Source organism: Equus asinus, chromosome 22, assembly GCF_041296235.1.
Source record: "Equus asinus isolate D_3611 breed Donkey chromosome 22, EquAss-T2T_v2, whole genome shotgun sequence".
Taxonomy (NCBI): domain Eukaryota; kingdom Metazoa; phylum Chordata; class Mammalia; order Perissodactyla; family Equidae; genus Equus; species Equus asinus.
The window spans coordinates 44630307-44653942 of record NC_091811.1 but is presented as its reverse complement, the minus strand read 5'-3'; the positions used below and the strand labels follow the sequence as shown (position 1 = coordinate 44653942).

The 23636-nt window shown below is 37.6% G+C and overlaps 1 protein-coding gene across 3 annotated transcripts in view; it reads right to left on the bottom strand.

Annotated features, from left to right (window-relative positions):
- Positions 1 to 23636, bottom strand: part of PDZRN4 (PDZ domain containing ring finger 4) — a 337813-nt gene that overhangs the window by 64603 nt on the left and 249574 nt on the right. The window lies entirely within an intron of this gene.

Here is a 23636-nt window from a genome sequence, read left to right as displayed (position 1 = left end):
ATTTTTGAGGATATTGTCAAATTTCTTTAACATTCGTCATCTTTTTATCCAAGATCATGTTATTGCTAATGTACATTTTGTCCTAAATCCTTACTAATCAAAGTGTGGTCCGTGGACCAGCAGTATAAGCATCACCTAAGAGATTATTAGAATGCAGAATCCCTGGTCCTATCAGAGACCTACGGAATCAGAATCAGCATTTTAACAAGATTTCAGCTGATTTATATGCACACAAAAGCAGCACTGCTCTAAAACTCCTCTAAGTGAGTACACGCTGTCTCTTTGGATCCTCACCTGTTTTAATTTATGCCAATTTATGACTCTCCAAGGCAGCCCTGGACAAACAGAGAAAGAGGTGACGTTTGCCTTTGCCCTCCATCACTGCTTCTCAGCAGGGGCAACCACTGGCACTTCAGAGAGAAAAATTATTCTTTTGTGATACTCTCCCATGCCTACTTATTAAGCAACAGTGATGTTTCCCAGTCTTTGTGGCACCCAAAACACCCGCACACTTTTCTGAGGACCCTCTTGAGGGGCAGTACAGACGGCTCTCAAACAGTTGTTAATTTTTTCCCCTAAAATGGGTCCTGATGACACAGACTCTCTGTGGAAGTTGTGTTTTAACAAAGGACTATAGAATCCTGAAATAACTTCACAACTCTCACCTCAAATGAATCAATAATGTTGGCTTTTGCAAATAGGAAGAGATACTTGGGGGCACAATACTGTGTTCAAAATCCCTGAAATTCTACCATTTCTAGGCAATTAAGCTACCCGCCTCTTGGTGAGGCTCTGATAACTGCTATGCACCAGCAAATCCTTAGAGATCCCTGGGTGCCTTAAAAAGAAGCAAAGGGAGTCACTGAGTTATAGTAACAGAGTGATTGCTGACATTCAAATGAGTACATTCTCTCTCCCTGAGTAGACAAAGAATATGTGTGTGCTCAGAGCACATATCTGAAAGTGTGGGGCATTTTGGGGTAAATGATACAATGCTAGGTAGAAATTGTCACGTCATGTAGAAATAGGCTTAATGACCCAGAGGAGTTAATTTACTCAATGGACCCTGAAAGAGTTAATGTGCCTTCAAAAATCGACGAATTAAGTTTCCTCACCAGCAAAATACGTCCCAGTACAGTTCTTGGATCACTAGTAAGAAACTTCAGTTAAAGATTTGGGTGGGTACCTACCAGTGTGCACACACTCAGTAATCTGTACATTCACTCTCTGATTCTTTTCTCCATGGACTAAACTTGAAAATTATCACTGAATCTTCATTGGCACAAGCTTGGAAGGTCTTGATGACTTTGGGCATATGGGAGTATGTGAACACAGAACACCTACAGACACAGTCATTCATTCCCTAAGCTACTGTCAGATGACAGGCACTCTGGGCTGGGGCCACCACTGTCTCCCCTGAGGACCTGTAGTCAGAAAATAATAAGAGATGTTCCAGAACGGAAAAGCCTAAAATCTAGCTGCTCATGTTTAACGGTCTATGTTTCATATTGTGGTCAGTATTTATAAATTCCAGGGTTATGGAAGATGATCCAGTGGTAGATAAAATTGCTCTGATAGAATCTATGTGGTAACGAAGAACTGTCCTTTTGTCCCTAGGATTCCCATTTCATAGTGCCCCTTCAATTTAGTGAATACCGTATCTGCTCCTGCAAGGTCTCATACCCTTCTGTCTCTGAAAAGAACTCTCAGTCATAAACTATTATCAACTATTTAAAACCTACTGGAACTATGTCAATTTATTACCTTTTCCTATAAACTTTGCATTGAGAGTAACTCGTAACAGTGGCAGAATGAAAGAAGACAGTGCCCTTGTTTGAAGAAATTTCAAGCAATATCTGAGGGTAAAAGAAAAAATAATTTGTGGCCAGGCTTTCTTCCAGTCACACATTAAATCCTACTAACACAAAAAATGTGTGTCATTAAGTAGTGGACAAATGCCATTATTCCATTTCTTCCCCGAGGTGGCTTAGTACCTTGCCTACATGTTAATCTAGTCTTCATATTCCCTTTGTTTCTTATTTGTTTTAGTGATCTTCAAAGCAGGAATAATTTTTAAAAAGTGAGTTCCTACTGATAATGATTATTTATTTTGTGTTCCTATGTGCTAAGTAAGATTATTTTTGCAAAATCCAGAAAAGTATAAAAATATCTGCAGAAACATAAATTATTAAAGAGTATTTTAGGTTGTATAATCATTAGTTATTATTTTAGTGCTTAGTTATATATATGTATTGTAATATGCAGATGATATTAGTATTCATATAGCAAAATCAATAGCTATTGATTCTAAGACCTGAATATTCATTCATTTACAATCACGGCATTTATATGCAAGTTTCATTTTTGGCTTTAAGGACAATCAAATACAATCTTAAAAAAGGACAGTCAATGTAATCTCAAAATATCTTACTTCCCCATTGGGGAATGCTCTTTTCTTCCAGTTATCACGCAGCTGACCTCTATTTTCATAAGCTATTTAATATCTCTCAAAGTAAAGAAGTCTATGACCTTTAAAGGCTCTACTGCCCCACGTGATCCCTCAGAAAATGTAAGCACTGATGATACAAAACACTCTTTTTTTTCACCTCACTTGAAGTTCATCAACATATTGTTAGCCTACCAAAAGGTCACCATTTTTAAATTATTCCTTTCACAACAGAAAAGAGAATAGTTTAATTGGGATTTTCTGGCAGTTGTTTTGCTCAGTAATCATCAGTTACAGCTAGGGAGAAGAATAACGTTGGAAGAGTATCTAAAGTTTTAATCCTATAGAAAAATTTTGTAGCAAATTAACAAATAAGTTAATAGCAAAACTTGTTTTTTTCCCAAGTGGTTAGATCCTAAAACAACAACAAGGTATTTGATATTGCATGATGCCATATCCTTATCTTTCTATTTCTTTTCTTTTCGAGAGAAAGATTCACCCTGAGCTAACATATGTACCAGTTTTCCTCTACTTTGTGTGTGGGATGCCTCCACAACATGGCTGATGAGTGGAGTAAGTCCATGCCAAGGATTCGAACCTGGAAACCTGGGCCACCCAAGCAGAGGGTGTGGAACTTTAACCACTTCACCATGGGGCTAGCCTTATCGTTCTATTTCTTTTCCATCATATTCTCTCCCTCCCTTCTTCCCTTGCTTCCTTCTTTCCTACCTTCCTCAATCTTCTTCCCTTTCTGTCTCAATCTCAGTTTTATATGGGCAACTTAAAATTTTTACTTGTTTTATGAAATGAGATTAGAGGAGGAGTCCTCTATTAAATGTGTCCCATTTAATACAGGTGGTTACGGGTGTAGAGCCAAACTGTTCCAGGTGTCTAGTAAAAGGACCAAAGCAAAAGTGCTAGAAGAGAGCAGGGAAGTTGATTTTCAGGAGGAAAGACTGGATGAAGAGGGTGGGAAGCAAAATTGATGTGAGGAGATGAAAGGTAATTTGAAGATTAAAAAAGGAATGCCTGTGTATTATGGGATTTGAGTTTGAAGTTTACATGCAGGAGGGTTTTAAGGAAGGCTGGTGATTTGATTCAAGCATAGGATAGAGAAAGACTTTTTCTAAAGTGGATGTTAAATGGAATGGGTGAGAGGTTAGAGTGTCATAATAAACATGAGAAGTAATGAGATAATCCCTCTATTGCTATAACGTCTACCATTTGGATAACTGTGGCCAAACTTGCTTTCGTCCTACTGCTACCGAGCAACTAGAGTTTAACTGAAAAGATTCACGTGATTGATATTTGATAAGAGTCTAGAAGTCCCAGAGTGGGACAGCTGGACTCTGAAATGGTGATTAAGCCACCTGATTTGAGATAAATGAGAAAGCAGGCACATTATGCATAAAGAGGTCATCAGAATTGACAACAGCAGAGAAGAGAGAAGGAGGAGGCCAATGGTAGAAGTTCTAGGATAAATAGAGACATGGGGTTGTCCTCATAAAAACTAAATTTGGGATTGGAAACAAGTGGCAAAAATAGTCTTAATCATGTCGAACTTGAGCGGTTATAAGGTATTCAGATGAACTAACAAACAGATATTGGTGGCTAAAAGAAAAAGTGATCATGGGAAACCATTTTCTGAGAAGGTCTTCCTTTCACCTCTGAACTTATCTTAGCAACTCAGTGGATAAGCTGAAACATATACATATTTTTACAGATATGAAAAAATTAGTGTGTTGTTTCCAAAAAGTTATTTTCCACTATATTGACAGGGATAAATGAATAGGAGAAAAGTAGTCACCTTTCAGCAATCAGTGCAAAAGAAGTGTGAATACATTTGTTGCGGCAGATGGGCTAATTAATCCATAAGCAACTTGTGAATGTTAAGTAAAGAATATAGCTTTTCATATGTAAACCATATCACAGTAATGTTTGATGAAGCTTCCGGTTAACGAATAATCTACCCTTTTGGATAAACTGAAAAGTCTGGGCCACTCGTCAACAACCTCCCCAGAGTGACTGGTGGCCTCAGCTTGGATATGAGCTGTTCTACTTTGATTATTCGTCCAAATCCAGCCATATGCAAAATTTTCCTGAGTATTAGAAAACAAACAGGCTCTCCCCCTCCCCCTTTCAAAGTGCAATCAAGCACACGAATAACCAAGTTACCCTAGTGAGCTGCCATTTCTAGAGTCAGCTATTTGGGAATGACGAGGCTTTCCAACCCTCTGTGCCTCTTATGAAAAATAAGGGCTTTTAAGCATCTATGCCTTTCATGGGAGAATACATATAGGACTACTCAGTAGAAGAAATACAGAATATCAAGGGTTATGCACAATTGACGTAGCCCAATTTCAAATTGAGTATAAGCATAAAGCACTTGAATATTATTTTTTAATGTTTACAAAATTTTTATTTATTTATTTATTCATTTGTATCCAGCTTTAGTGAGGTATGAATGACAAAATTGTTAAGATATTTAATGTGTATGTTGTGGTGATTAGATGTATGTATACATTGTGAAAGGATTCCAACCATTTAGTTAATTAACACATCCATCACCTCTATTTATTTATTTTGGTGAGAACATTTAAATTCTACTCTCTTAGCAAATTTCAATTATATCATACAGTGTCATCAAGTACAGGCACCATGTTTTACATTAGATCCTCAGACCCGAATATTGTAATTCTGGTTCGGCATGACAGTTTACAAGATCTCCCACCCTCACAAATAAATGTGGAATTAATTTTGAATAAAGTCCCTATGTGAATTCTGATCGAATTCTCTATTTGACAATTAATGAGGTGTTGTAAAAATATGGTCTAGTAACATTTTTTTTTTTTTTAAGATTTTTTATTTTTCCCTTTTTCTCCCCAAAGCCCCCCGGTACATAGTTGTGTATTCTTCGTTGTGGGTTCTTCTAGTTGTGGCATGTGGGACGCTGCCTCAGCGTGGTCTGATGAGCAGTGCCATGTCCGCGCCCAGGATTCGAACTAACGAAACACTGGGCCGCCTGCAGCGGAGCGCGCGAACTTAACCACTCGACCACGGGGCCAGCCCCTGGTCTAGTAACATTTTATAGGAGGAAACAATATTTAAATTGCTGCTAAAATGTTGTGTATGGAAGGAATTTAAAATAATCCAAACCCTATGTTCATTAAAACACTTCTCATAAACAATCTTTAAATCAATTTTAAAGAATTTAAGCATACAATTTTTTTCTAAACTTTGGTATGTTTGATTCTATGTGGACATCTGTTAATGTAAATTGAGCATAGTGCTGTATAAAAAGTATTTATAGCAAAACGAACTCACAGAATAGGAATTGTGCAAAATTATATGAAAAATACCTACTGAGAGATTGACTGAAATTAATGTTGGCCTTTTTAAAATGTTTTCAGTGAACAAAACAATCACTAGCAGGTTTGTGATAATTAGGTAATTTCAGAAGCTGAGAGCATAAGAAATGTTAGATTGCTTTAACCCAAAAGTCGTGTAGTCCAGTGTTCTTCTATTGACAGTGCTATTACTGGATTTTTGGAAGAGAATATAGTAATTATCACAAGTGACCTAATGAGTAGACTTATCCAAAAGTGATCCTGGGGCTCCTTTTGCCTCGTCTGGACTACGAGGGATGGTGGCGTCATTTTCCTGCTTCCCTTGAGCTCCACAGTCCTCTGGTGCTGGGCACCTGGCTTTCCCAGACAAATGAAACTGACTGACTCCTAACTTAGACAGTCTGACCCTCCTGTAGTCTGTTTCCTCACTGACAATGTTCCCACAAGAAGAGAGAGCAACAGCCAAGTGGGACACCTCCACTGGAATCCAGACCCACTTTATGTTCAACAGTTTTGGGCCCCCTGCATGACTCTCTGTGTTGCCTAACCTATAACTTATGAGATCATGGGACACAGAAGCTCATCAACCTTCTATGACATAATACACATTTACAACCTAAAGAACTGAATATATTAAAAATACTTACTATGTAACAGTAATGAATTGCAGGTTCCCAGTAATCCAATGAGATCTTTGGAAAGCCTATTATTACGTTTAGTTAGTTGATTGTCACCCTGAGGTTACTACAGTCGGACACTATGTTGCTTCTTGATGCCTTTCACAATAGACTTTGCTCGAGAAGTTCCCAAATGCAAGCAAGATTCATCTTCAACTTTTCTTGTTAAGATGTTCCTGGGGCCAGCCTGGTGGCGTAGTGGTTAAGTTTGCACACTCTGCTTTGGCAGCCTGGGTGCACGGACCTACACACTGCTCATCAAGCCATGCTGTGGCGGTGTTCCACAGACAAAAATAGAAGAAGACTGGTACAGATATTAGCTCAGGGACAATCTTCCTCAAGCAAAAAGAGGAAGATTGGCAATAGATGTTAGCTCAGAGTATATCTTCCTTCCACCAAAAAAAAGAAAAAAAGATGTTCTAGGCCCATTATTTGTGAATTTACCAGAACTGTTCTTGAATGAGTTTATTATTTCGGTTATAGGAAATCTTGGGGATGCATCTTTCATAACTGATTTTTCCTCCATTATCTTTTCATTTTCTTATTTTTTTTGTATACCTTCTTCTGTATCTTCTGATTCTTTATTCCCATTGCTAGACGTCTTCTCTTCTAAACTTTCCCATTTGGGATTTAACAAATTTGAAGAGTGTTTATTTCTATAAATTATTACTATTATTAAGGAACAGGTTATGATATGTTTTGATTCCTTCTGAGGGAAATAAAGTACATATAGCATAGTTTTATTTGCTTCTTCATAAATTAATTTATTTTCTCTCACCTTAATGAAAGAAATGGAGGTTTCTCCCCTTTGGAACTTGCACTGGTGCTTGGTTTGTCTCTTAGATCCATATTTCACTTTTCTCTACCCAGCTCTGTGCCCTGAGATGCTGACCACAGTATACTGCATCACCAGGCTCCCTGCTTCATGTTTGTTGTTTGGTTCAGCCAATGGTGAGAGAGCCAGTATTCTGCGTCTGTATCTTAGCCCTCCTCTCACCTGGCTTTCAAGACGCCAACTCTTACCAAATTCTGTTCACTCTACTCTCTTACCTTCCTCTCCAGGTCTATGGGTAGTAAGGACTTCTCTTTCTATTGCTATTCCCTATGTTCTTTTTCTTAACTCTGCTCACACCTCTGTAAGTTGTTCCACCATTAAACTTTCTTCAATTAAATTCTCTGATTGTGCCTTCCATTTCCTTCTGGGACCTTGACTAATATAACCAGACTTGAAACTCCTCTGGTTTAAACAATAACAACAAAAACAGAGTAAAAGCTGAAATTTACCATCTTCGCAAATTAATTTTATTATCAAAATTAGTTGTATCGAAAATACAATGTCTAGTTTCTCAGATTTAGCAAGAGTCACACATTTTTAAGGGAGAACTAAAACATAACTTTTATTGAGATCATATAACAGATGTAAAACAGTCATGTATTATATGTGTACAGCTATTTTGTAGAATATCTCAGTTTGTCTTTGTCTAATGTTTCTTCTTGATTAGATTCAGGTTATGTATTTTTGGCAGAAATGTCAGAAGTGGTGTTGTGTCTTTCTCAGTCTATCCTATCAGGAAGCAAGTAATATAGATTTGTCATTACTGGTGATGTTAACATTTATGACTTGATGAGAGAGAGAGAGAGAGAAAGAATGAATCTAAACCATATGTAAAATGTTAATGTTAAAATTTGGGAAACCTAGATGAATGGTATCTGACAATTCTTTGTACTGTTCTTGCAACTTTTTGATAAGTCTGAAATTATCTCAAAATAAAATGTTTCAAAATATTGTTATATTTGTTATTAGCTAAAAATGAATTTGTGCTGTAATCATTTAGAGTTAACAAATAATTAGAAGGAATCCACAGATACAGAACTTCCTACAGAGTCTCGTTTCTGTATTTGCATATCTCTAGAGAAACTACTCTGCACTGAACGTCTTTTTTCTTGTGTGTGTGCGTACATCCATACACACATTTTCCCTACAGCGAAAAACACAGATTGGTATCACCACCTTTATCATTGTCATAACAATTCATCTACTGAATATCACCTGAAATCCTGCTCTCCTCCAAGCTGAGCTATTTAACAAGATAGATGGTTGCCTTCTGGCTAATTGTGGGAGTTCTTTCATTACTATAAAAAGACTTTTTATATCTCAAGTGACTATAAGCAGTGAATAATGACTTGAAGTCTTTGGAGAAGAGTCCACTGATGAAATGGTACGATAACAACTACTTACCGACCTTTTACTTCCTAAGATAATACTCAGCTGATGTAGTTGATTGTTAATAAACCTATCCAGTGAGTTTTGACATATCAGATCCAAGTGCATTAAACTTAATGAGAAATTCTGATGAAGATATAACATTTTCTGCAACAGGCCTAAGGGTATAGAGACATAAGGCATATATAGGGCAAATGCTGTTAAAATGAACTCAAATAGTTGCATTGGGAAGAAACTTCATTGTAATTAAACGACCCAGATTTTCTTTAAAAATTACTATAAACAGCATCAGGATTTAGATAGAGCTATTCATCTTTCATATCCACTGAACAAGAGAGGAAATGTGCTCTTAGCCCTTGGACAAGATCTCTTGGTCCCATCTTTGTTATGAGAGCATATCCGGATATCAAAAACACAACCTTGGGTCTCAGCCACACAAGCATAGTGCCAAAGAAGTGCTAAAAATAACTATGTGTTAAAGGAAAGAAATAAAAGTGTTCTACATAGTTACTAATAAGGGACTATGAGATAGTGAATTATTTGTAACAGAGCATCTGTCATAACAGAATCAAAGATGCTGAGGATGTCTTCACCAGCGGTTCACTATACTCTATCTATAAAATCGATTGAAGGTCTCACTATTTAAATGCTTCTGCGCAAATAACATTAAATGACAAGAAACTGACTATTTTGTTCAGTGCTGTAGTTTCAGGGTCCAAAAACACGCTTGGCTCATACTCGACATTCAATAAGTGTGTAAAATAAATTTTCATATATTTCTCTATCAAGATCCATGTTAAAATAAAGGTGATTGGATTTGTCATTAAAGTTACCTGTCTTTACATGCAAACTGTGTTCCTTGTACTGCCTAGCTCCATTTTGTGTCCCTGTTACCCATATTATTCCTTTTACCTAAATATTTTGTATAAATGATTTGAGTGGCAAGCAAAGGCAAGCCCTACTCAGAAGCTCTGCTGGTAAGTCCCACCAATGTTGCAGTACACTAAATATTTAGTACAAACGAACATGGATGTGAGAATCATTCAAACTGGAGTCTAAACACAGTTCTCAATATTAGCTGTGTAACTTTGAGTAAGTTATTAAAACTCTCTGAGTCTCAGTTTCTTCATCTGGAAAAGGAAAGATAACACCCATTCACAGAGTTGTGGATAGGACGAAATAAATAATAGAGCTCAGGAAGCTAGCTAAGAGCTATGATGTTGATCCATGCTTCCTTCCTTCCCTCCCTTCCTTCCTGAGTAACTCTTGAGTGACAGAGACTAGGAAATTCTCTGGGGATCCAAGTTAACACTGTGCTACCAGTCCTGGCAGTGACCATGCCAAAGCCAGTTAGCACTGAGTAAGCATTCTCAAAGTGCCAGGAGCAGAGCGAAGCACTTGGTCTGCATTATCTCATTCACACCCAGGAACAATCATGTGAGGTAAGTATTTTATCCCCATTTGAAAGAGTGGAAGCTGAGGATCAGAAGGTGTGATAGGCTGAGCAAGGGAAGGCAACCGTTCTCACAGTCTGCTAGGGAAAAACATCACGCACATCTATAATCGCAAGCAAACTGACAACGAGCTGAAATCAAGGTACTAAGAGAGTTCACTGGGAACATAAGGGGCTAACTATACCTGGGAGTATTGGGATTTGATTTCAGGATTTGACATTTGAGGTGGGTCTTAAAAGATGAAGAGTTTCATAAGTTGTAAAGACAGGAGAAGGGAAAGGAATCCCAAGGTAAAGGCTTGAAAGGGTAAGTCTTCTGGGAACCAGGGAGAGATCTAGCGCAACTGAGTACAGAGGGATTTGGGGAAGTGTTGGGCAAAGGGGCTGGAAAGGAGGCCTTGACACAGATCCCTGTGTCCTCACTGGGCCATGGTAAGGTATTTGTTTTAAACACCTTTCATATGAACAGTAGCATGATCTCATTTAGGGTTTGGGAAGATAACTCTGAAGGCTGTAGTGGGAAGTAATTGAATGGAAGCAGGGAAACCATTTAGGCATTTAGGAAGTTCCTGGGAAAAAAGGATCAGTGCCTGGATCCAGACAGAGACAGCATGGATGGTCCACAGGAGAAGGATGGAGAGGGTTGTAAAATGGTAACTGATGCTCTCATTCATATGTATTCCAATGGGACCTATCAGATTGGCAGATTTTCTACAACAGCCTAGCCTCAGTTTCTTTTCCAATTAATTAATCCACACAGTATAGAAATACATCCTATAGAAGTTGAATTTTAAGTATAAAGGCATTCTAAGTAGATGTTGCCCATTTCCTATAGACATATTTTCAGTGACTACTTTAGAAATAACAAACAACTTCTTCCAGCGTTCTGAAATGCTGCCTTTCTGGTTAGTACCCACCTAGCCAAGTGGGTAATTTTCTCACCACACACACACACACATACATACAAATTCTTTTGTACTTTCTATGGTCCTCCATCTGAATCATTTACAGCTTTGTGTGGGATATAAATTTAGAAAGATATTTTATCCAAGTTAATATATCTGAGTTTTAGAACATGGCAACTAATACAAAAAAGTAGAACTTGCATGATATATAACTGTCTCTTTCAATACCAGCATCTCTAGCCTCATGCCTGGAAAATGAAAGGTATTTCATATGAGCTTGAAAGGACAGGACAAAATCTGAACAAACAGCCATCACCCTAGAAGGAGCGGGAGGTTTAAATCATTTTCAACAATCAATTCTGTCATTTGAATTCATTCTGACACTTGTTGAGCTCAGTCGATGACATGAAACTACAGTAAAAAGGCCAAACCCGGGGGGAAATTCACCAGCTTTTATATCCAAAGGTAAAACCACCTGAACTTGTGCCCACTGCTTTCCCAACACCATGCTTCCAACTTTCTGAAATTCATGGGCTTTGAGAAGAATATTTTCTTTTCTTTTTTTTTTTTTTTTTTGAGGAAGATTAGCCCTGAGCTAACATCTGCTGCCAATCCTCTTCTTTTTGCTGAGGAAGACTGACCCTGAGCTAATATCCTTGCCCATCTTCCTCCACTTCATATGGGGGACGCCTGCCACCGCATGGCTTACCAAGCTGTGCCATGTCCACACGGGAGATCCAAACTGGCGAAGCCTGGGTCACCGAGAAGCGGAACGTGCGCACTTAACCGCTGCACCACCAGGCCGGCCCTAATATTTTCTGTTAACAAGAAAATGGATTTCTGCTTAAGGCAAAAGATAAAGTAAGTCCATTTAAAACAGCAACTGATACTATTTTATATAAAATAGTTGGAATTTGCCCTAGTAATTTCATTGACTTGATTGTCTCTAAGTGTAACTTGAAATGGATAATAAAAATTTGTTGAGCACCTACTCTGTGCCACGTACTCTACTCAGTACTACCTGTTACTAAAGGTACAGAAATGACCATACTCATCCTATAAAGAAACTAAACCTTAACAGAATAAGCAACATTCTCCAGACGACACAGCTACTAAGTGAAAAAAGAAAACCCAAGGTTTTTCTACAAATTCCTATTAATTCTTTTTAAACATTAAGAAGAGTTTTAGCATAGAAGCTCTAAAAGCTGGACAAGAGGATTGGTGGGAAGTTTATTCTTCTATTTCCTTTTAGTAAACAGTTCATAAGATTACAATTAAGTAGTGAATGAACTGCAGGCATTCACGAGTATAGATAACTGTCTTAACCTGTGTCCCCAGGATAAGAAAACTCCAGTCGAAAAGTGAAAAAATGTTTCTGGAAAATGAATAGGTTAGATAAGATGCTATCCAATGACCTCCTCAGTTCTAAAAAATCTATTAAAATAAAGTATGCATAAGCATGAATAAGCACTATTCCTTATACAACGCCTGAAGTTACTCAAAACTTTGGTAAAGAGAAGTTCCTCCCGCTTTTTTTATATAAGTGAATCGGGTAAAGCTCAGACAACGAGGTGACTCAACAGCCTATCAATGTGTTATTGAATTTCACCTTCAGATCCCCAGTTCACAGCCCAGCCACGCCCATGTGTGACGTAGTATTGTTACTGCCTCCCGGTGTTCAGCGGCCCACTGAGATGAGATGGATGAAGTTCAGGGGGAAAAGACCACCCGGGTTCTCTTATGTGGACACAATCATGAGTGGTTCCAACAGCAAGAACTTCTCCGAAACAGCAGCTGGACTGTACAAAGAGCTGGAACCAACTCAAGGCTTCTGGGTCTGGGTGCATGCATGTAAAATTAGACAACAATATTCAGGGGCACTTCTTGAAAACTGGGTTTTACACCTGTCTCCCTCAGGAAGCAAATAAGACAGAGTAACAGAGCGAGTGTAACTCTGTAGATGGAGTCATCATTTTTAAATTTAACTTGCCACAAACCTTTTTCTATACTAATACTGTTGATGTTATTTCGCTTTGTTATAAGAGTAGGGGAGAGAGGCAAATTTTTGTAAATTTAGTTCCCTCAAACAATTAACATCTGTACGCTTTTGAAATAATTTTCAGCAGATAAAACAATCTTGCCAAGGCCCAGTAAAAGCTCTCCATTGTTCCATGTCTGCACAAATTACCCTGCATCTCCGATGATTTTATGTACATTTAATCACTAAAGATTAATTACATGGCATACGGAAACCAGTGAAACACTGAAGAGATAACTTCAGTTTAAGTGCACATGCAGCTAACTTGTGGCTTTTTAAAACAATTTTAATTAAAAGTACTAGAAGAATCATCGGGCTGAAAATATTAGGAGCTCTGGGATGGATGAGCTTAGCATAGCTAATTAAGTGTATATTTAATCAAAGCAGCCTTTGGCTGTAATTAATAATCTATTTTCCTCTGGTAATAAATATTGTAGTTCTGTAAAACAGAATTTATAATTTCCAGAATGCCATATGCACAGAAGAGTGGGACAGAAAACAAGCATTTCCACACCAGCTTCCATGCCGAGGTTGATTTTCTTTATTTAGAGAGGATGTTGCCTATATCTCTTTCATTCGTTTTAAATGTCATCTCACAGTGGCAGCTTACAAATAGCTATCCCAGAGTGACTTGGACATTTCAAAGGTGTAAAGAATAATCCAAAAGGAGTGACTGGTAGAATGCTAAATGAAGTCTGAATTTTCTTGCACCACAAAGATTTCATACTTTAGAGAACTTTAGGAGGCTCCATCTTAATATGAATGCTAGGATGGCGAGACTCAGCATTAAACAGTTCCTTCCCCTCATTTCCTTTTAAATGGCAGAATGAGACTCAGATTTCCACCACCTGCAACCTGGTAAAATGCTCAATTCACAGAGCCAAGTTAAAACATTCTCTTCTTTATAGCGGCTTTTATTCTGAGTGACTCACACGCACACACCCACCCTCCCTGCTCTTCAAGATTCCATGCCAAGCATCGTATATTTTGTTCTTATAACCCTTTCATTAATTTTGTGAAAGAAACTCTCTTATGGGAGGTAATCACATGCTTTCCATATGATCTAAGATTTCTTTCTTCTTCTCACAAGCAACATCTAAATTCCAAGAGTTTTGCATATAAAGGAAGATAACATAATAAATTAATCTTAGCTGATAGGTTTTTTCCTATCTTTTAAAGATGTTTTAATTTGTGAAAATTAACTGTCAGTTTGCCACTACTGCTTTATGTTTTTAGGATTTTTACAGTAGCATGTAGGAGTTACAGGTTGTTGAATAAATAAATCTTTAACTTAAAAAATATCTTTTAAGATCACAGAGAACACACATTTTTGTATGCATCTGATACACTTGTTTGATACACTAATCAATTCATAATATAAGTTCTATTTTTCTGGGGGTTACGTGGTCTTCATATGAATATGTATGAAAAAAAAGATATAAATTAGGTTTTAAAATTATATCAAGTGAAAATGTTTTTATTCCGTCCATACTGGACATTAATAAAGGTCTAGGAACCAGACAAAGAAGAGAATAAAATACAGAGGTAAAAATTTGAAGCTTTCCCGAAAGCCACCATTAATGGCATATAATGAAAAGTAGCTTTTATTAAATACATGATGATGTCTTCAGGATTTAATCTGTTTATAACACAACATGAATTTCCAATGAGAACAAAAGTGTAAAAGACCATTTTTTAAAACTGCACAAAATAGTCTTTTCTTTTTAGAACTGTGGCTAGTTGGCAACTCCTGACACAGGCTCTCCCAATGTCCCACTAAAATTATCTACGAAGGCACAGGGAAAAAAAGGTGGCCTGGACAGTGAAAGGCAGCATTCACAGTTAGTTTACTTGCCCCAATTTTCACAGAATTTCATTTACTAATTGAACCAAACCAACAAGTTAGACAGCTTTCTCTGAGGACTCACATAGTATTGGGATAACATGGACATGTGGGCTATGTGTATGGCTTAACAGTTACCACTGGATACTTAGAAAAGTACAGTGGTAGGTGTGCTGCTCACCCTGCAGGAAAATCTCAAAGACCTGGCAGTGTCCATGCTCGCCCTGCAATATTCTGTGCCACTCACAGCACAAAAGCCTACTCTGCTCTGTCCTGTTGGAATCTTCAGAAGCTTGTTCTAACAACTCAGATGTGAGGATATGTACTGTTGAGGCTGAGAAGATGGAACTAGAGAGGTGTCATTCCTCCCATAGGTAGACGGTGGGAATTTCTTGAAATGTATGGAAAGATTTGCATAGCAGAAGTTTATAGTAGAGGATCCTAGAGGTCAGACAATCCTGAAGACAGGGTCTAGGGACTCAGGTGAACTCATGAGATGATGCTCCAGCAGAGGCTTCTTTTTCCCTTGGACTATGAAGGAGTGCCATATTTAAATCTATTCTTCATTTTAAGTGTATTCCTCATAAGTTATCATTTTCTTTAGTTTTCTTTAAACATTCTTGTCTTGAGAGGGGGAGGATGAGAAAAGAAAGGGAGGAAAGGGTGAGAACGAGACAGAAAGAGAGAGAGACCTGAGCCACACTTGGCTCTTTAAGTTCAACGCTGGACATGACATCCTTGTAGACAAGAAAAAATTGTGGACACAGAGAAAGTACTATTTTGAGAGTTTTGGTTTCTTAAACAGTAGTATATGAACGGATATTGATTAACGCACCATTATAATGCACAAGAGCAGAGTAAAGGGGAAAAAGTATAAATATTTATGTCTGCATTTGGTTTCAAGCTCTGCCTCTTGGCAGACGTGTGACTTCAGATTGATCACTTGACTTTTCTGCACTTTGGTTTCCTCATCTATACAGTGGGAATAATAAGGCTGATCTCTAAAAGCTGTTATGACAAAGTAATGAGAAAGTATATAAAAAGCAATCAATAGGTGAGATAGAGTAGGAATTCAACAAAAAAATGGAAATTATTTATAATATTTTGTTATCTCCATGGCTTTCTAAATGGTCCTCCGTCCAATGTTAACCAGCGCATGGTGATTATGGCATGTTTAGACATGTTGAGAAAGCTGCTTGCGAGATTTTTGGATGGCACAAATTTGAACAAGTAAAATGCTATACACAATGAGAGTATTAGACTAGTGGCTGAGGACTTGAGTCCCCATTCTAGACCATTTCCTACCAGTGTAGACTTGGAAAGTCACTTAAGCTCTCATCACCTCTGTTTATAAGTTTCAAATACATGTGAAGTCCTTACAGATGAGGGGAGTTAGTGCCTGATATTTGCAATCTATTCAGCAATTTATAAATTAATTGCCTCACCAACATTTATCTTACTGCTCACAGGAGATTTAAGTATATCCACATCTTAAATAAGAGTTAAATATTGGTTTAATTGATTTTTACCAAGGTCACACAGCAAGCGGTAAAGCTGGGATTAAAGCCTTGACTGGCTCTCGGCGTTCCTGTTATGCTGCCATAAGACATCTCTCCTTTGTTCTCAACCTGTTGCCTGGATTACTTAGTTAATCACTGTAAGGATATAGGAAATGGTTGTTAATTTAAATCCAAACATTATGTCCTCAGCAAAACTGCTTATCAGAGAAGGCAATGAAAACAAGAAGACAGAATCTTTTATTGATTCTTAAGTTCTGATAAGTACTTTTGAGTTAACTAGAAACCAGAGCACAGACCTATTGGCTGAACTTGGCCCTGTGAAATTCAATTTGGTACGTTTGGAAAGCTGAGGATTATGAGTAATTCACGTCACCATTAAAGTTTTACTATTTTTCTAGACTTATCAAATGACAGCTTCACAAAGGAAAAGTTCTGTTTTGAAGAGGAAGAACTGAAAACCTCAGTAAAATATCCAAAATTTATAAAGTCTAAGTCTTTCAAAATAGAATAAAATAATAAATTTTGTTTAGATAATGGTGAATTGCCTTCTTCTCATTGTTTAAATTAAACAGGGTGTAAACTGCTGAGATTCCAAACATGGAGGTAAATTCCATTCACATCTACTGCTCCATTACCCCTCAATTACTCTAATATAAGACGCACAGAGAGAGCAGCTGGTGGAAATGATTTCCTAATGACTGGACTGCTGAAACAGCACAATATCCTTTAGGCTGGGCTCTCTCAACAGTGGCACTGTTGGCATTGAGGCTGGATAATTCTTTGTTGTGGGGGGACTGTCTTGTGCATTGATGATGTTTAGCAGCATCCCTGGCCTCCACCCACTAGATGCTAGTAGCACCCTCTCCCACTACCCCCACACACCACCAACCAGTTGTGGCAACCAAAATGTCTCCAGACTTGCCAAATATCTCCTAGAGGGTGAGATCACATCCAGTCGAGAAGCATTACCATAGGCTTCATTTTAATGACATTTTAAGGTTGAAGAATGCTGGATCTAACAGAATCCTGGGTGAATTACAAGAATGTTGAAACTGCATAACATAGAAGTTGAAGGACAGAAATTAACCTCTGGTTCATGGATTATTTTTTCATTTTAAAATTATATATAGTCATATTTTAATGGAAAAAAATTGAGCTGGAATATGTCTGAATAAAATAGTATGCAATATTACTTAACAGGGCTCTAATTATGTTAGTTTTTTCTGCCAGTCAGGAATAGTTAAATGTGATTATCAGAGTTCTTCCACCATAGTGTTATTTTGGTGTAGAGACTCAGCAATTGTCACTTGTTCATTGGCTACCATACGCCGGATTCCTTGAGCTATGTTAAAGTGGTAAAATCACACTTTGCTCGTGGTGGCCGTATGACAAGGATTGAGGAGACAAGGATCTCTGGATTCCAGATGACCTGCTGCTTGGTTATTCCAATAAACATTGTGTTTCAATAATTTTTCCTTACAGATTTTATTTTCTATTTTTTAGTCAATTTATAATTTCCTCTAGCCTTAAGTTTTCTATATCCTCTTTAAGTAGTTAGGCCTCCATATAGTTGTAATATGCACCCTAATAAGTAATAGCCTAGGTATTATTAATATGAATTGGAAAGTTGTTTGTAATTCCATATGCTCTTTCTAGAAATGCTCTGCTCCATGATGATTATCTGAGCACTTAACCGCATTGCTGACTTGGGACAAGATTTAGGATGCCGAATAAAGCATGTGAAAGGGATGACAGAATGTACTTTTGTAGGACTAAAAGGCTGTGAAACATCACCCGACTAACAACAATACCTTTTAACATTTGTGCTAGAAATGGTACTTAACTATTTGGAGCTCTTGACCTGACTGCATGCTCTTATTTTGTATGCAGATGGAAAGAAACATAGCAGACTCATTTCTTATTCATTCATTCATATATAATACATTTCTTTCTGGATTTAAGAAGGATGCATACATATGTATTTTCTAAAAGGCTATAAAAGTCAATTACTATGTTTAGCCAACAAAGCACTACTTTCTCAACTTTAGAACTCCAATTTGAGAAAATGCTCACTTCTCAGCTAGTAGATATTTTCCATCTTATCTCATTAGAGTGGCTGAGCGTGACACAGAAAAGGGTGATCAAGTATGACAAAATCTGTGCTTTGTCTACACTGGTTGCTTCTACTATAATTTTAATTGCTAGATATTAGAGCTTCAGATATTTCTACGAGATGTCAAGAGACAAGCCTTATGAATTAAAGAATATTGTTGGTCTGCAACCAAACATGTAAATAATATTTTGCATAATTAGCTAATTTTTGGAAACCAGCATATTTTTAGAGTTTAATATTAAAATATGAAAACATTTTAATAGATATAGTTGAGGTTTCCTGCTTATATTTCAAGTTCTAGGCCTATTTAGAGTTGGTTACAGTAGAATAGAAGGCAAATGATGTTATTAAAACTCAAAGCTAGCGATTATAATTTAAAATATAATTAGATGTTGAGACCTTTCTAGAGTGTAATGTTATGCTCCTGTCAAAGCACTGGGAATACTAATTAAAATGAAAAATTAGAAAATAATTTTCCTCAGTCTGAGCTTAGTTTCCTCTTCCTTTTTTCCCCCCTTCAATTTTCATTCATGAATTTAAAAAGAAAAAAAAGAGAAAGAAAGAAATCACTGAGCACCAGCCATGTGTCAGACAGTTTTAGGCACTGAGGTAGTGAGATAAGTGAACAAGTCAGACAAAATCCCCGACCTCATGGAGTTTACATTTTAGTGAGGTAAACAGACAATAAATACAATTAAGGACTTCCTCTATTCATTAAGTGCTATGGAAAGATAATTATTTGTTAAGTGCTATGGAGAAAACAGAACAACATGAGGAGGATTGAGAGTTGGGGAAGGGAGTTATAATTTTTCTTTCTGTGGTCACCGGAGGTCTCACTGGGAAGGTGGAAGTCATTTGAGCAAAGATTCAGTTAAGCGATAAAGCCATGCTCGTGTGTCTGTCTGGAGGAACCCAAAGCGAGAAACGGCTATTGCAAAGGCCCACAGTGGAAGCGTTCTGTGCATTTGCGGACAGCAGGGAGGAGAAGGGACTGGAGAGGAGTGAGCAAGGGAGAGAAGTGAGAGATGAACTCATGGTAACGGGACACATACGAGGCCACTGTATGCACTGGGCTTTAACCCTTAGTTGTCTTTCTCAGAAAGCTTTCCCTACTTTTCTTACTTTGGTTTCTTTTCTCCACTTTCATTCTCCACTTTCCCATCCTGGTCCATCTGCCTCCTTCCTTCTCTGTCATCACCCGTACTCTCCCAGCTGCTGCCTTCTCCTGCTGTTGCCTTTTCCCTTGCCGTCTCCAGGCAGACTGTCCACACAAATAAGAAAGCCTCATTCACTGAGCTCTTACTCTGTGTTGAGCCTGATGCATTAGATACAATCTAGTTTAATTCAATTTTTGCAATAACTCTCTTAGGTTGCATTATTATTGCATCTATTTTTCAGATGAGAAAAGAAATAAAGTTTATGTATGTCAGTTTAAGTTGCATAATAAAGATCTGTAAGCAATGGGACTTGAACCCCAGTTGGGTTGACTCCAAATGTAAGATTTTTATTCACCAAGTTGTACAGTTTCCTGGTTTTTCTATCCCCAACTCAATTTGAGAAGCATTTCAAACAGTGGATTTAACAGAATAGGAGTCTTATCGATATTATTTTTCTGTGTTAGAAGGGGCCTTGGAAGTCATATTGTCTAACCTCTCCTCAATATTTGAGTGTCTTTTACAGCACCTATGCCAAGTGGTCATCTAGGCTGCACAAGAAAACTTTCAGCAACAAAGAATTAAATTAATGTTGTTGTTTTTATAGCATTGTGTCATAGTATAGGTCCATGATATCCATTGTTCTGCCTTACATAGAACTAGAAACTACTGGCTGTGATTTTTCACATAATAATATTGAAAGTTACTCTCACCTTTCAGTTTTCTCTGAAAGGTGAAAAACAGTATTTTGTCCTAGTTTCTCTCATTGTGTTAAATTTTAAAATATTTTGATAGCATACCCTTAGGTATATTTCTAGTTAAATAGTGTTTTAGAGATTAAGTTGTAGCAAACGCAGATATAGGGATTGTTAAACTGCCTTGTCTGTAATTCTATTTCAAAACAAACATAAATAGTAACTTACAAAACAGGTGACAGTAAGAATAGTAACACCTCCGGTGAATCCTGGCATGCTGGGACTTTCCTGATGTGTCATGTCCGTACCGGAATTAACACACAGGAATAGTCAATCTGTAGGATCTAGTCATCTCAGGACAAGTAAGGGGGACAGGCTGTCTGATTTGGCTTGGGCCAGGGCCAAGATAACCAAGTGCTGCCCACCCAGAGATAGGTTTCTTCCAATTCCCTCAATAGCCTACTCTGCGTGGTGCCTGAAACTCCTCCCTCCCCCATCCCAAATTCATTTTAAAAGAACCACATGTCTTGTCTGGGAATTGCAACCTATTAATATTCACCGCACATTACTGTAGATGAGTTAATCAGGTCAACTAGTGTCAACACTAAGATTTTAAGAAACCTGGATCCAGGGTAAGTATACTTTTCCAGGAAGAGGGTGGGGTTGGAGAGAAGGGGAAATTTTTGAGGTATGAGATGGATGATTATGGAGTCAGACTTGGGGACCATCCGAGACTGGCCAGAGGGAGGTTACAATCTGAAAGAACACAAAAGTCACTGAGTGGACTGGTGTGTAGGCACACCTGACCTGCTGCCTGCTTTCTCTGGCATTTGTTAGCCTGTGATGATTTCAGAATAAAAAGCCAATGTGCCCCAAAGGATATTTGAACCAAAAACTTCACCTTAGAGTTAAGGAAACAGGATCATAAGGATTAAGTGAGGAGCCCAAAGCCACACAGTTTGCGGCAAATCTGGGTAATAGAGATCGACCTGGTGTTTGGACTCCTTGATTTGGTCAGGATTATATTAGGTGAGATGAGAATATGGAAAATAATAATTCTAATGGCTCACACTCAGTTCGCACTTACTAATCATCAAGTGTTAAATATCTTCCTTGTAATGCATTCAGCATGCAATCAGCAAGAAAGCTCAGTGTTGCAGGATGATCCTTCCAATAAACCATTTGAGTGGGTGAGGAACATATGCAGCGATTTTAAGTGTTGATCTCCAGTCACATAGCTGGTTCATGAAGAGTCAAGATTTGAACCCAAACTCTTAGTTACTGTACTAAAATGAGAAAAGGCACTCAGGTTGACAATATCAAGTTTGTCGGTTGGTTGTAGGGGGAAGAAGCCAGAATATAAATGACCTCTTCATTCCTGCAATTTTGATTAAGATAGGTTCAAGTTCAAAAATTCACATGAATTTGCTTTGATCTCTTAGGATTATTTAAGTACTTCCAAATATATCTTCCCAATTTCACATTATGGGAGAGCAAGAAAGCCCAGTTGTGAGGAATAGTGCTCCCTCAATTTTGCTATAGGACACTCATAAATTATCTATATAATACAGATGATTAGTCTCTTTCCCTTGCAAATAAGTTGTTGAACTTTTTGATGGGTCTAGCAGGAAAAGCAAGATCTTATACATAATCTCGTAAGGTGTTTTCATCCACTTAGTGAGATACAGAATAAAATTTAACAGATAAAAAATAAGCATAAAAAATTTAGATGAAAATAATATAAGTATAAATGACAGATGAAGGGGCCTCTATTCATATAAATTTAATGTGTGTACTATTGGACCCTGAATTAAGTCACAACGAATTTCTACTTGATTGGTTGTTTATTTTTTTCTTCTGAGAGGGCACATCAGAGCAAAGGCTAGATACTTTAATAAACTGCCCAAGAACCTTTAATACAGAGAAAAAAGACTTGCAGTTAGATGCCATAATTTAGAGATCCTGACAAGAACCATTAATTGTCACTGTGTTGGTACCATTTGAATTCACACAGTCGACTTAGTCTGAGTTCTTGCAAGATCTGGGAGGATCATTAAAGGAAGCTTGAGGCTAAGCACAGATAATAGGATATTTTAATATTCTTGATGCTTTCACAAAGAACAGCATGCCATCCATCAGTTCTACACACTGCTCTGAAGCTCTCTCAGTGGGGGGTGGGGAGAACCCCAGCCACCTTCTCCTTTCTCCTCCCCAACTGCCTCCAAAAAAAATGTTTAGAATGCTGCTTCCAGAAGTCCTAAGGCATCGAGAAAATTCAAAGAAATCTCAAAAGAGACATATATTATTTTTCACTCTTTTTGAGATTCTTCTCTTTGAAGTCTTATGTAAGCTATCAAGAGAATAAAAATAAATTACTACTTGTTGGATAACCTTAAAAAAAGAACTTTAAAAGTAAAGAAAAATCATAATTCTTGATTATAGAGGACACTTACTATCTATCCTTGGACAAGGAGGACAAAATATAAAATGTTCAGAATATTTAAAAGCTCAGCCGAGATACAGGCTATCCTTTAGATTCGACATAAATTATATCTCTTGAAAAATTCCATTTCATGACTGCTTCTCAAATGTTTTATATATTTATATAAAATATTTAATGTCAGGATGAATTTTCTCAAAAAATTAAATATATTTTGTTTATATAAATAGAAATAACTGCATAATTTTGAAAAGTTCTTAATCAGAGTTGATCCTCAGCTAACTCTGATGGATGCCCCTATTTCCCCCACTTGCTTGTAAGCAGCCTTGCTCTCAGAAGGCCAACTCACTTATTCTGTCCCTCATTCCCCTCTTAGTATATGCTAAGTATACTCCCCTATCTATTCTTTTCTTCGCTATCATTAACATTTTCTGCTGTGAGACTCAGCTGAGGTGCAGGAGCAAACACCCTGGCCTTGGCCTTATAAGATGGACTTAAATCTCATCTCTCTTAGTTACTTAATTTTGATAACTCTCTAACCTCTCTGAGGTCAGTTTCTTCACCTGTTAAATGGAAAATACTGCCAATCTCAAAGGATTGCTATGAGAAATAAGTAACTCAACCTATGTGAAAGCAGCTGGTATGGATCCTGGCACTGCAGGTACTTAATGATTGTTACTTGACTCTGAATCTTACCTGATGACACATACTATTGGATGCCCACCCAGAAGCCGTTCCCTTCTTCCTTTTTACAGAACCCCAGCTCCCTCAATAGAGGCTA